The sequence below is a fragment of the Megalopta genalis genome, chromosome 1 (genome assembly GCF_051020955.1).
Source record: "Megalopta genalis isolate 19385.01 chromosome 1, iyMegGena1_principal, whole genome shotgun sequence".
NCBI lineage: Eukaryota > Metazoa > Arthropoda > Insecta > Hymenoptera > Halictidae > Megalopta > Megalopta genalis.
In genome coordinates this window covers 21,677,818-21,692,960 of record NC_135013.1, presented here as the reverse complement: position 1 = coordinate 21,692,960, position 15,143 = coordinate 21,677,818, and the positions used below count along the sequence as shown (strand labels likewise).

Sequence of the window (15,143 nt, the reverse complement as noted above, 5' to 3'; positions counted from 1 at the left end):
CCCTTCTCCCGCTGTGGAAACCCTTTCGACTTCGATGCGTTTCAATGAGGTTTACCCCGGGATTGATGAATCGGAAAACAGTAGTTTAAACCGGGAGGAAAAACGCGGCGATTAACGCGGCCCTCTGGCAGGGCCGGGGCTGACCCGTGACGCGGGTCGCGCACGCACCCTCCTCTTTGTAATCGATTGCAGCTGAGCAAACGAAACCTCGAAATTAACGGGCTATTACGAATTTAAACGCCGTAATAACCCCGCCGCTCGACAACGGACGGAACTACTCCGGGGTCCCGGGTCTCCCCTTTTCCCGGCAATTATAGTTAAACGGAAATAAAATGGCCGAGCACCGTTCCCCGCCGCCCGTAAATCTACGTCGATCGCGCTCCGCGCGCGCGCGCGTGTTTTTTTTCGGTCGTGTCGCCGGTGCCGCGCGACCATGTAATTTCGCATAAATAACCCGAGATACCGATGGATTCCGACACGGCCCGACCCGTTACCGTAGGTGGACCGGTCGCCGACCGGCGGAAACAGGTGGTTAGGATAAAATTGCGGGGCCGGACGTGGTTTTCGCGCGGCGATCTAATCGACGCGGGCCGACCGTAATTACGTTGTATTCGGGAAAACTATGTTGCGGTTTAATTGGAGAAAAAGCGAGCCGTGTCCGCGCCCTTTCGACTTCTATCGGCGTAACTCAGGATGAACGAACGCGCGCGCTTGTTCCGAGCTGCTGCCTCCGGAAAATTGCTCGTTCGCCGTGAGCAGCGTGCTCGTGTGCGCGCGGATCATTATCGGAATGCTATTTAGGATGCCGATTATCTCGGCAATCGCTTCTGACACGGATTTAGGTCGTATCTGCACGTAGAAATACATAATTATCCCTAGTAAATGCTTTCAGGTGAAATGTCAGCTTCTAATAGCTGCTTCGATCGGACGATTTTCCTGGATCGATTACTGGTCGCTGGAGAATTAGCTTTCTTATTATACGAATTTCAGTTCTCGTACGTTCACGAATGTTTGTTTTTCGTTGGTAATACGCCGCGGAGCAAATAACTCTCGGATTCCTGTTCAGCAACGGGAGACGCATAAGAATTAGATTGACATTAACCCGAGAAAGATAACCTACGTCGCAGAGGCGCCTGCGAAGACTGTTGATTTTTGTTAATTTTTCATAGAGGTCTAGTGATTTAAGTTTAAAATTACTTAAAATATAAAAAAATATAATATAAATGCATTTTATTTTGACAATAATGCCAAACCTTTAAAATGACTAGATTAACTTAAATAAATATCCATTGTTAGTATAAAATTGACGCCTTAGAAAAGCATGCGCCTCTGAAGCGTATGGTTATCTTTTACGTACGTTGTCATATGGTTATCTTTCTAGGGTTAAAACCTTGCCGTACTTCGACGAATCCGATATCGTCATGAAAATTTCTAGTAATAACTTATCGAGTATAGATGTTACTCTGTCTTTTAAAATTGGAATAAAACTCTGATCTCCTGTTTTGCTACAAATATTACGAGACGATTACATATTACACATAATATAATTTAATATATAAGATTTTTTACATATTACAAGAAGACTTTCTGAAACAAGTGCTTACTCAACGTAATAAAAAATATTTTTATAAATATCCATGTATACTTACCAGAAAAGTAATATTATACCAGTTTGATAAAAAAATATCCGATTGCACGCATAACACGAAGAATTGTGATGTGAATTGAAGCTTAAAATACAGATGTTTTTAACAAACAATAGATGAAAAATTATTTTATAAAAATCCATTACCAATTAGCCAAAAAGATATTTGAAGGAGATTGACAGATATATTTCATCAAGAATTTTTACCCTGTTCGGTGTATCTCAATCTAGTATAATATAACGAACAGCCTAATCAATATTTAAGCATTCAAGTCAATTTAGGCACACATTAGGCATCAATTTTCTTTCCCTTCTAAGAAATTATTGCAATTATTGCAAATCTATCGTGCTGAGAAAAATGGTCCTACGTTTCTTTAACTTTAAAGATGCTGGAATTATTAAAGATTGTTTCAAAACAATTGATCGATTCAATTCCTTAATTGGCTAATAAGTTTTGATAAAAGTAGCACAGTATCTAGGTACATTCAGTGTTATTATTGGACTGCGGATCTTCTAAATCAAAATTTACGTTCATTCTTAACATTTCGAATCAGTTGAAAATAATCGAGCAGCATTGTTCAATTTTCGTCTTGCATTTAATGTGATGTATTAGATCTGCTCACCTTTGTCGCAAATACAATAAAAACCGCGGTCTAGTTATCGTTCTTACAAAGCAACGCGCGTCAATTGTTTTTAGCGCTCGGTAAGTTTAGCATTAAATTGAAAAATTCGTTTTGACATTTTTCATTTCTCCAGTTGAGCATGGCAAAGTGTAAATGTCTGGCATTTTCGATGCTATTGAAAATGGGTACTTTGTAAGTTTTACGGTCTTGTCCATTTTTCAGGTAAGACGGCCCTTGCGGCCCATCTGCAGGGCACGTGGCGCTAAACACGTGTCGACTCGAGTCGAGCAAATTTTGACTCGAAAGTCCGTTACACGCGGTGGGAGAGCGGATTGGTTATTTATGACCGCTAAGGATTTTCCGACCCACAGTTTGCGTGTCTTCCGCGGTTTTTTAGTCAGTCGTCTGTGAGCAGCTTACGAGTACAATCGTTGTCTCTAAGCTCTTACGAGCAAGCCTGTATATTAGATCTTGTGTTCCCGTGTGTTCGATAAATATACTTTCACCTAAAACTCTGCCTTTAATTATTTGCAAGCAAATAATCAACAGTTCTGCACTTTCAGAAACCGTGCAAAATTGTAGCTCTCTGATTCACACGGTCCGTAAGATATTTATCAAAGTTTATGGAGGTTCGAAGAATTGTCAAAATTTCTGTTACTCTTTAGAACTTTGAGGAGTTCAGCAGCGTTTGAAGCACTGCAATTAATTTTCGCGGATCTTGGTTTATAGTTTGGGAAATTGTGTAAAATTTTAGCTCCCTAAGCCACTCGTTGTCTCTAAGCTCTTACGAGCAAGCCTGTATATTAGATCTTGCGTTTCCGTGTGTTCAATAAATATACTTTCACCTAAAACTCTGCCTTTAATTATTTGCAAGCAAATAATCAACAGAAAGACCCGCGACGAGATCCCGACGAGATCGGCACCGAGGAGCCGAAAATCTCGTATATGTAACGATCTAACAGCCATCTCCCATCTCCCCTAGGCTGCGTTCATTCCAAAGAAAGTCAATGCCCTTTTTTAATCACCCCGCGCACTTAACCCCCTGGCAGCTTCGTCGAGCTTTTCGAGGAAGCTGCTCAGTCAAGTACCCTCACGTATTCTCCGCGGGATACCGATCTTCCACGTTCATGGAAGAGACCCCGGGGAAAAAAGAGACTCTTTATTCGTTCCTCGCGTACCGTTTATCGTGTGCCATCGCTCGTGCTCTTGACCGAGCCAAGGTACGAAGGGAGAGAGGAACGGTCTACGGTATCTCGATCATCGAGGCGCCAGCATGTAAATGAGTCGGGAAGCTCGGTAGCCGGCTGGTAATCGAATCGCTGGTAAAAAAAAAAAAGAAGAAATCGACCGATATCGATACCGTGAAGAAACCGGCTGGGATTTTGTGGATCCAACCAGGACCAAACCCGGACCCAGACATCGGAATGATCCTTGTTCGGCGTGAATCGGTGGCTCGTTCGACGTTTCCGTTGCCGGAGGGCCACGTGGCGCGCCATATTTTTAGACCGGCCGACCGATACACGACAGGTGGATCGTTAACTGCGAGTCTCGGCTCTGCTTCGTCCCTCTTTCCGCTTTTTCACGGTGCTTTCCTGCTTCATGGACGGTGACGAACGTCCTGCCACGCCGCGTCAAGTTTGTCGCTCACGGTATTTTCGAGCTGCTTCACGAGCTTACTTACTTACGGCGCGCTGTCGACGATACCCATAAAATTGGTAATATTCGAGAATTGTCGTGTCACGGAATTAGTTGAAATTAGGGCTGTTCGTTATATTGTATTAGATTGAGATACACCGAACAGGGTAAAAATTCTGGATGAAATGTATGTCAATCTCCTTCAAATATCTTTTGGCTAATTGGTAATGGATTTTTATAAAATAGACATTCAACTGTTGTTTGTTAAAAACATCTGTATTTCAAGCTTCAATTCACATCGCAATTCTTCGTGTTATACGTGCAATCGGATATTTCTTATCAGACTGGTATAATATTACTTTTCTGGTAAGTATACATGGATATTTATAAAAATATTTTTTATTACGTTGAGTAAGCACTTGTTTCAGAAGTCAAGTCTTCTTGTAATATGTAAAAAATCTTATATATTAAATTATATTATATGTAATACGTAATCGTCTTGTAATATTTGTAGCAAAAATGCCAAACGTTAAATACACTTAAATTGCAGAATTTAAAATTGCAGTTGCATTAATTTTAAGTCGTTTAGATCATTAAGAAAAGGAATAAATGTTGGAAAAGGAAGAAAAGAAATAAATGAAGTAAGAAAAGGAATGAGAAAAAAGTAAGAAAAGGAATAAATGTAGCTTCAAGATCTTGCAATAAATGTCGGCAATTTTTACATCGCATAAAAGTCCTCTGTCTATTAATAAGTTTTAAAGAGCTGATTAGCAAGTTCATTAGAGAAGTGTACTACAACCAAAAGTAATTTAATACAACTTGATTAGTTATTCGAAACACAGCTCTTGTCATCCGAAGAGTGTCCACAGATTTAAAGTTCGTTTACTCGTATTAAAATAAAAAAAGAATTGTACCTATCCATTTCGAATCACCAAAGTTTTGTATTCATAAGACACCGCAGCCGCCGTAAGGGTAGTTTTACACCTGAACGAACAAGTAACACCAGTATCATCTTCCCACCCCAAGTACCCCGGTACAACGAACATAGATGCGAATTTAGTCCATCCACTTGCGATTCTGCGGGTCGCAGACCGGCATAGTGATTTATTTACGAGCGCGAGATCCTCGGGGATCGATGCGCGGCGGCTCGTAAAAAATCGGGTTTATAACCGGCGCTTTTCATCGGATCGAATGGCGAAGGGCGGCGATGATGGCGGCTGCGTATATCCCATTGATCCCGATCAACGGGGGTAAATTCGATCTTAAAAGCGAAACCGAAGTCATGGGTATTGATACGCGGCCGTCTCGGGCCGGGATTGTTAATAATAGGAGGCGCATAAATCAAAGTCCCATTCGCGTCTTTATTGCTCTATTAAATGGGGCAGCTGGTGCCTGGCGTCTGTTCTCGCTTCGACGCGTGGTACGGAAACGAGGAAGAGAATAAGAGCGAACGAGAGAGAGAGAGAGAGAGAACGAGAGAGAGAGAGAGAGAACGAGAGAGAGAGAGAACGAGAGAGAGAGAGAGAACGAGAGAGAGAGAGAGAGGGAGAACGAGAGGGAGAGGGAGAGATTGAGAGAGAACGAAAGAGGGAGAGAGAAAGAGAGAACGAAAGAGAGAGAGAACGAGAGAGAGAGGGAGAGAGAGAGAACGAGAGAGAGAGAGGGAGAGAGAGAGAGAACGAGAGAGAGAGGGAGAGAGAGAGAACGAGAGAGAGAGAGGGAGAGAGAGAGAACGAGAGAGAGAGGGAGAGAGAGAGAGAACGAGAGAGAGAGGGAGAGAGAGAGAGAACGAGAGAGAGAGGGAGAGAGAGAGAGAATGAGAGAGAGAGGGAGAGAGAGAGAGAGGGAGAGAGAGAGAGAGAACGAGAAGGGGGCTAGGAATCAACCGGATGGCTTCCGCGAGGGCGTATTTGTCTCGCGGGGCGAAGGACAGCGCTCGGGGGGGATGCCGTGAAAACGTGCGGTCTAGAAAGTTATGTCGATCCGTATCCGGCCGGCGCTCGACGTATTGAGTTAATATCATTAATTTCCGTGAATGACTTCGGCCGCGCGCGCGTTGTGCGGCGCACAGCCCGGTCGGCCGCGTTCCGATTCCATTATACGGGGCTGTGGGCGCGGGGGTGTTCTCGCCAGGGTACGATCGAAGCTTGTTTACATACAAATGCGTCCGGTTATATTGTGTCCCCGGCTAACGCAATTCGAAACTAATTCGCCGCCGGTAATTTTCTATTCGCAGCCGAGTGCGAAGTCAATCGGTCGGTTCGCGGAGACGAAATTACGGGCACGGGATAATCCGTGACCGATCCTTAAAACGTGCGCCGATCCCCCGGGCAATTGCCTCGGCGAAACCCCGTATCTGCCAGAGCGTGCCGGTTGTTCGGCTCGTTCGATAAACGTCACGTTCCGCGTGTTCCAACTTGCGATTCTCGCGACACACGCGGCGCACTTCCGACGACGCTGCTAACGCCAGCACTCCTCCGTTTTCGGCGTTCCCTGTGTCGCATGTCGTTCGAACTCCGGCGTGGCACCGAGGATTTTGGGATTCATAACCGGGACCCGGGGTAACACGTGTCGCCGCGACGCGACGGCAAGTTATGCCGAAGCGTGTGTTCGCGACGGGCGTCGTATCGGGTTAATAACATTAATTTCCGCGAACGGGCTCTCGAACTCGGATTCGTCGGGGCCCGGCTGCCGATAGCCGACCGATCGAAGCCTGTTTACATACAAATTCGGCCCCGTAAAAGGCCAGCTGCGATGCCGCCGCAATCCCGAAACGCCGTCGCGCCGGTTAATTTTCGCGCAACAACGCGCGGCCCCGCGTCCCCCGCGTCGCACCCCGCCGCGCCGTGTCGCGCCGACAAAAGGTGAAATTGTGACCGAAACTTCGGGCGAACAGCGTTCGGGTTAACGATTTCCACTGATGCGTTGACGCTCGCAAATCGCCGTGACGAATAAGGTTCGCTGCACACGATATTGCCTCGTTCCTACGCGAATTGTTCGTTAGTTTTCAGCCGAAATTGAATCGCCAGCAGCCGCTGTGAATTAACGCAGATAAGTCGACGCGAAAAGTGACTGATGCTCGTCGATTCAGAGTTAAATTCCATACGTTTTTCTGGATGACTGCAATTTGTTAAAACTCTCTTTCGTGCATAGTGGAAACGTTCTGTATCGATTGCAGCAAACAGAATTTGAAAATAAAGTTAAAAATCTCTTTTTAGCATACGATCGCGAAGCACCATTAGCAGCTATTATTATTTGTTAAACACCGTTCAAAACGGAATGAATTCGTTAAAATTGAATTAAATGATTTTTGAATTTTTTTTCAGATTTCAGTTCGGTAGATAGTGAGTCACAAAAATATTTGAAAAATTTGTAATTAGTTGTAATACTGTTTTCATGTCAGCAAATGGATTGCCGAGTTGTTCTATGATTAGAAAAGAATAAATGACGCAGTTTTTGTTTATATAACGAAAAATGAAGAAATAAATGTTTGATTTGGATGCGATGGAATTTTTAATAAATAGTTTTGAGCTATACGCGATTTATGCAGCTATAGAAATATGAGCATGAAATTAGCAACGAGCAAGAAATTAATGCGTACGTCTCGCCGTCATGATAGTTGAGGGTTCACAATATTTTCAAACCTAGAAACTGTAATAGCATAAATATCAATATTAAGAATAGCTGTAAAGATATCGATAATGGGAACTCTACTGCAGATTTAATGCATTCGTGATCGCGAACGGGAGCAGAAATGCTGAAAATGCCAGACGAATTTAAGAACAATTATTTGGACACAGTGATGCATTTACTGGCGCAGGGGCGGCAGTCGTGCGCAAAGGGTTAATAACGGAGCAGCATGCATCACGGTGGTGTAACGGGCTGCGTCGCCTAACCGTGGCCGGCTGAAATTCGTGGTCACGATCGGAAAGGGTTTTCACACGAGCAATCTGTACCGGGTTTGCGAACGTGAGACGAAGAACGGAAGAAAATGGAGGAACACGTTTATTAGAAATATCGCGTCGGTATATCGCGAATGGACCTTCCACGACAGCGTGGCTCACGGAATCGGCCGCGATATATCGCGGAATGTTGTTCCCCGTTGAAATTCCGAACATCTGGAATAGGGCCAACCATTTTTATTGCCACGAGTCCGCTCTGTCCGGGGATCCGAGCGCACCTACGAGACTCGCTGCGAGTCATGAATATCTCCCGATACCCCGCCAATCAAATTCTTCGCATGTCCCGAGTCGGGGAAGGTCGCTGCCCGCGAGTTATATCCGCCTAGACCTTACCGTCCATAGTGATTTCAGCCGGAGATCAAGGGTGCGCGCCGATCGATCGCGATTTTTCACGGATCGCCTAACTAGGACACAGCTGATGATCGTTCCGGTGATGTACGACCGAGGAAAATGCGACCGGGAAAAGGAGCGCCGCAGAATGAAAAAGAGGAAATTCTATCGAGGCAGATGCGACCGTGTTGGAGCAGAAACCGCGCGCACAAAGCACCGAAAATCCCCCACGGACCCGCCGATTTCGACGGGCGGAGTCGGCGTTAGATATGCTTCAGGGAGCATCGGGAGCCCCGGAGGAACCGACGAACGAGCTTTTCTAAGCTGGCTGCCTTTCCCAGAGGGCGGCCGCCGTTCCTTTTGCCCTCGTTACGCTTTTAACGATAATAATTCTGCCTCGCGGTGCTCTCCCCCCGTTTCTAACGCGGTAACTCCTGCGGCCCGCGAAATTGCAAATCTCGTCTTGAAATCTTGGCTAGTCGATCATTCCGAATGCGTAGAAATACGGAATAGTATTCTACGAATGAACAAACCACGGACGTGCTGACAGAATATCATTTGGCATCGAAGAATTTAAGGAGCGAGGAAGAATATGCAGTGAAAAGGAAATTTCAACGGTCCGGAAATTACCGAAGTTATAGGCCTTTAACCTTTTAGGTACGGCTGAATTCTGCGCGAGGCTATTTCTCTGGACGGCAGAGTCTGATACTGTATATACAGGGTGTCCCAAAAATGTCTCGCAATCCGAAAGTGGCGGGTTCTTCGGGCCATTTGAAGCAACTTTTTCCTTTACAAAAATTTTCTCCGAGGCACCGTTAACGAGTTATTAACGAAAAACAGTGACCAATGAGGGGCGAGCTCGGCTGGCGCGAGGCGATCGAGCCAATGAGCAGAACTGGGCTTCGCGCGCTGGTTGGCTGGGCCGCCTCGCGTCAGCCGTACTCGATTCTTATTGGTCACTGTTTTTCGTTAATAACTCGTTAACGGTGCCTCGGAGAACATTTTTGTAAAGGAAGAAGTTGCTTCAAATGATCCGAGGAACCCGCCATTTCCGGATTGCGAGACATTTTTGGGACACACTGTAGACTGTTGTAAATCGATGCGAAGACAAAAGAAGTGTGAAACAATGCATACGAAGACGATAACTAGTGCAAGCCACTATAGTGGCGCGTCGTCCAGAGAGATGACATTCGCGAAAGCCACTATAGTGGCGTGTCGTTCTGAAAGATGACATCCGCGGAAGCCACTATAGTGGCGCGTCGTGCCTAAAAGGTCAAGCGACAGGTGTCGCGTGGTTTCGCGTCATCGCGTAAGATTTTCAACGTGCTTACCTCGAAATGTCGATTTGTAAAATTGTTTATTTGGCACATGTCTTTGGAAAGATAGAAGAATATCCTGAAAAGGCTCGTGTCGAGCAAAGACATATTTCAGCCACAATCATCCTGAGCTGTCGAGCGAGACTTGCCTCGCAGAGCCTGGTAGCGGACGGATTAAAGAAAGTCAAAGGAGGTTAAAGAAGCAGCGGATTAATCTGCAGTGCTTTTAAGGATGGCATGACGGAAATGAGTTGGTCATGTCTGACCCGCTTACCCAAGCGAGAGCGCATTCCGTTTGCATTTGCATTTTATACCTGAATTAAACTTCGAAACGCGATGCCTAGGTAAGCGATTCTCATCTCGTGAACCGCGAATCTTTGTACAATTGTAAAAATTGTCCGCATCGATCGTCGGAAACGGCAGGTCGATAAAGTATTCTAAAGCGAGAACTTGGAATACTTTATTCGTGACAAATCAAAAATGCACAAATCCGCGGTCTACGCGGAAACAGACGTGTTCGCTCTATCAAGATTTTGTGCGGGAGTCGGTTAGAGCATATCGGAACGTCGTGGAAACAGCCGAGAAAAGGACCTTTTCCCTCGAAAACGTATCATAGAGCGAAGGATGTTTCTCAACGACGGATCTTCACGGACGGGACGGAATAATTCCACGATTTCGAGGCAAGAAACGGAGCCGTGATGGCCTGTGGTGCACGAGCGCACGTTTCTTGCTATGGGAATCCGGCGGGACGAATCTGCGCGAAATCCGCTCGATCACGAGCGTCTTCCATCTCATGGTGATTCGGCCGATCTCGCATAAACCGAGTCACGGATCGGTATCGCGGGCCGGGATCGGGAAGCCGGCGTTCCACGCCTAGACGGTCGGCAGCCGGATAACGAACGGGGACAAAGGGAGCACGCTGCGAATTAATAAGCCGGCTCTCTTAAACACACCGCGCCGAGAAATCCCCTTTCCTGGCCATGTCGAATCATTCAGCAGCCTGTTCATAATGCTCCGCAGCTGAGTCGACCTGGGGGACCCCGGCGTTTCAAGGATCGGCTATCCTATTGTCGCAGACCCAGTTTCCTACCGTTCCGTTGTCGAGCCCCCCTGACTTTTGGGCCCCCGTGGGCCTCTTCAATGAGCATCAGGAAAAAAGAGAAAGAAAGAGAGAGAGAGCGCGGGCGCGAGAGAGACAGAGGGAGTAACAGTTTGATTCCGAACGGTCGATGCAAGCTCACGCTCGGTCGGTTTACTCGAAGAAACTGCGATTTGCGCCCTCGAGTGTTCCTCTCCACGGGACGTCCTATTATCGTCCCTCTCTGTCCTCCCTCCTCCCCTTTTTTCGCGACTCCCTGCCTCGGCTAAGTGGATTATCAGGGATATCCGTTTGATCTCTCGTCCGAAAGGGCGGCTCGGATAAACTTCCGTGCGCGAGTTCGGGCAGGTGCAACGGATAAGTTCTTTCGTTTGGCGCGGGTGACAGTCGGAGACGCGGGGGCGTACTGAATATTTCAGGGTGTTCTTCTTTTGTGCACCGGCCGTATCCCGGAGACATCGTTCCCTTCCGAAGAGATGGCGAAACGGAGCGAAGCTATGTTATATTTATAGAATATCGAAAACCTGCTCGTCGAGATGAAGGATATTAAAGGAGCTGAGAAAAGCGATCTCCTGGAGGATCGGAACGCAACCATCGCATGCAACACGATACAATCTCTGTTGGAACGTATTAGGATGCTTGACTGTTTTATTTAAGTGAATCTTGAATTGTCCTTCGTCGCTACATTTCGCAATATACTATTGGGTTGGCAACTAAGTAATTGCCGATTTGTTCAATGAAATAAAAAATTTCATTTTACTTGGAACGAAGTTTAATCTGTAATGAATTTTCCATTTTGTTCGACGACCTTTTGCCATCTCTCCGACAACTTGAAAATTCCACGCTCGTAGAAAGTTTGATCCTTTTTGGCCAAAAACTGAGTTAAGTGAGATTTTACAGCGTCATCGTCATTCAAAGTTTTACCACGAAGGGAGTTGTCCAGGGATCGAAATAAGTGGTAATCCGATGGCGCGAGATCAGGGCTATATGGTGGATGTAACATCGATTCCCAACCAATATCCATCAATTTCTGCCGAGTGGACAAAGACGTATGCGGCCTAGCATTGTCCTGCTGGAAAATGACACCTTTACGATTGACCAATTCTGGTCGCTTTTCCTTGACCGCTGCATTCAATTTGTCCAGTTGCTAACATTCACGGATAATAAAAAATAACATAATAATAATAATAATAATTTTATAATATAACATTTACGGATATCATAAAAATGGGAGTGAGAGACATCTGTAACTGAAATCGGCAATTACTTAGTTGACAACCCAATATAATAAAATGCTATAATATAGCATTATATATAATAATAAAATGCTATAATATAGCATTATATATAATAATAAAATGCTATAATACAGCATTATATAATAAAATGCTATAATATATCTATAACTGGAATCGGCAATTACTTAGTTGCCAACTCAATATAATAAAATGCTATAATATAGCATTATATATAATAATAAAATGCTATAATATAGCATTATATATAATAATAAAATGCTATAATATAGCATTATATATAATAATAAAATGCTATAATATAGCATTATGTATAATAATAAAATGCTATAATATAGCATTATGTATAATAATAAAATGCTATAATATATCTATAACTGAAATCGGCAATTACTTAATTGCCAACCCAATATGTTCGATGACTCTGAAGACTTCTATTCACTTTAAACGATCAAGGTCTCGCCCGCGCACAAGCATATCGCAGTATATTTATTATTAAATGCACAACGATGGCAGAGATGCGCGATTATCATTGACAACATCACACGCAACGTTTGTGAAAATAATGCCACGAAATCTCGACGACCGACGGTTTTTATTTCATTTTACGCGGCACATCTTAATAAAATTAGCAAGTTATGGTCCTTGTTACGAGACTTGTTATTAGGTTCACAAGAAATTTATTGAACGCACAATCATTATGACTAGATATTGATGTGTTTGATAGCTTCATTAACGTTTTACGATCTCTGCTATATACATATATATATGTATATGCATATGCTCGTAAACCAAGTCATTACGCGTCCTCCGTCTCCCCTCCCGCGTTTCTTGTCACGAACAGGCATACGAGAAGAATTTTCTGTCCCGTCGTATACCTACACCTACGTCCCTTATCTACTACTAGTGAGTCCCCTGGAACATGGCTTACGAAGTAATGCAGCTACAGCTTCTTCAGTCTCCAAGGGTAATAATTTGCTCGAAAAGCTTGATAACGTCTCTAATAAAGGAAGCAAACATTAAACTTATTAAAGAGAAATATTACCATAAAATACTGCCATAAAATAATAACATAAAAACATTCGCGAGTTAATTATCAGTCTGAACTAATTTTCTGTTTCGACGAAAGCACTGCAATCGGAAATCGTGGGCGTTGAAATCGCATAGCGACGCGTGGAGCGAAATATGCCTGTTATCGAGAAACTTCCGCGCGAAATCTCATTTGGCCGGAACGATCTCTCGAGCGGTAAACTCGCGGAAGAGTCCACGCTTATTTCTTCCCCGTTGACACGATTGTTCTCTCTAATTACTCCGGCCCGGTGTTGCCCGGAGCCATCGGTGTGTCGATGCCCGAAGCACGAGAGCGTGATATCGATTTAACGCGCGCTCTCCCTTTCCGTGTTTCGTCGCGACGCCCGGCGTCGTCGCCGTCGCCGTCGTCGTCGTCGTCGTCGTCGAAAGTGCAGCTCGGGCGATCGCGGGCGGCCACGGCCAGGACACATTGACACGTTGCGTGATCGACTCAGAAAGGAAGAGAGCTAGTGGGTCGTCGTCGTCGTCGTCACCGTCGCCGACGACGGTAGGTCTGGTCGACCAGCGGCAACGATGACTTCCTTCGCGGAGGGTTTCGATTCAATGGGGTCGCGATGATCCGACAATGGAGCCGAGTTTGGACGAGGGAAGAAGTTCCATAAGGGGACTCGTGGAGGGATCTCCAGCGAAATAACGAGTCACGCTCGCCTGGTGGCACGATCCGCCGGTGGATGAGCCTGGAAGGGTGAAGAGACGAACGAGGAGAACGGAAGGATGAACGAGGGTAAGAGATCGGGGGAGGGAGGGGAGGGGTTTGAGGAGAAAGGAACGGGTGGAAAGAAACGAGGAGACGTGTGACAATCTTATTGTCGTTTCTGGATCCGCAGAAAAGTCGTTCCTCCGGCCGGCGCGCATCCAACAATGAGACCCACTTCTTTCCTCCTATCCTCCGTTCTTCGCCGCCACTTTCGCCTCGTCTATTTTTCTATCCCTTCTGTTCGGCTCGCTCGTCCTGTCTGTCAGAGTCCCTCGACGCGCAAAAAGCAGTTAAAGCGATTAAAGTCCCCGAAAGCTCGGCCGGGACGGAGGGGGGGGGAGAGGCGGAGCGCGATAGAAAGCCTTGCGAGTTCTTTCGCCGGCTTTTCCTTTTTCCACCTCTGGCCTGCGCGCCACCATCTTGACTGGTCGCCGCGACGGAGGGGCTGGGGATATTGCGACCCGCGCTGGAATTGCCCCGGGCAATCGCAACGGAATCTAACTTCCATTCGGACTTATTATTTGAACAGGGACACTCCGATGGCTTCACGCTCCTACGTTTCCGGCCCACCCCTCCGACGACGACGACGACGACGACGACGAGGATGACGACGGCGGCGACGACCATTCATTCCTCTTTTCTCGTTCCGCGCTCCCGCGATCGATGCCTCGCGATCCAACGATCGATAAGAACCACGTCGTCGCTTCCAGAAAGTGAAAGCGAAGGGTGGAGCTGATCCTGATCTTTTATTCGAATGTAGATCTGCCTCGAGCAGAGATCGTTTTATCAGAACAAGCTTCAGTTTTTCGTAGGAAAGCGAAGTTTTCATACTTCTCTGCGGTTTTCATTCCGTTCGGACCGTGTTCCTGTATTTCTTTATCGATTTATGCATTTGGAGGAGTTACGAATCTATAATTATTACTGTTATTGCATGGGCTGAATAAGAGCCCGATTATACAAAAGATGATGAAAGTAAACTCTATGGAAAATGACCAATGGTCATCGTATGTTTACATGTCAATGGCCGTTGTTACAAAAATCGATCCAGTGCTGTTTCTTGGAAAAGTGTGATAATTATGCTATCGACCAAATTTTTATCCTATTTATATTATTAATAAAGTATATCATAATTACAATATTTAGCGATTAGCTTTGATTGCCGCGTCACCCATACATGGGTGGGAGAATGGTCTAAAAGTAATTCAGAATTATTTGAAACAGTAATTGATGCTTATAACTTTGCTTTGCGATCATAATTTAATTAGAGTATTTTAATTTTATGTAATTTTTGAGCTTTTGGCGCAGCTGTCACAGTGTTATAGCCGTGCCAGCAAAACTTTGACATCGAATTGAATGTGCCTGAAAAAGATTCTATGCTAACAATTATATCGTTTGCCTCGAAATTATGATAATTATACTGAAACCTCGAGTAATTGTTACGTTGCTGTCTATACTGAAAGTTGAAGCAGTAAGATGAGCTGCTCGCAT

At 45.3% G+C, this 15,143-nt stretch overlaps 1 protein-coding gene across 3 annotated transcripts in view; it reads right to left on the bottom strand.

The window, feature by feature from the left end:
* Positions 1-15,143, bottom strand: part of LOC117221507 (discoidin domain-containing receptor 2) — a 251,007-nt gene that overhangs the window by 211,270 nt on the left and 24,594 nt on the right. The window lies entirely within an intron of this gene.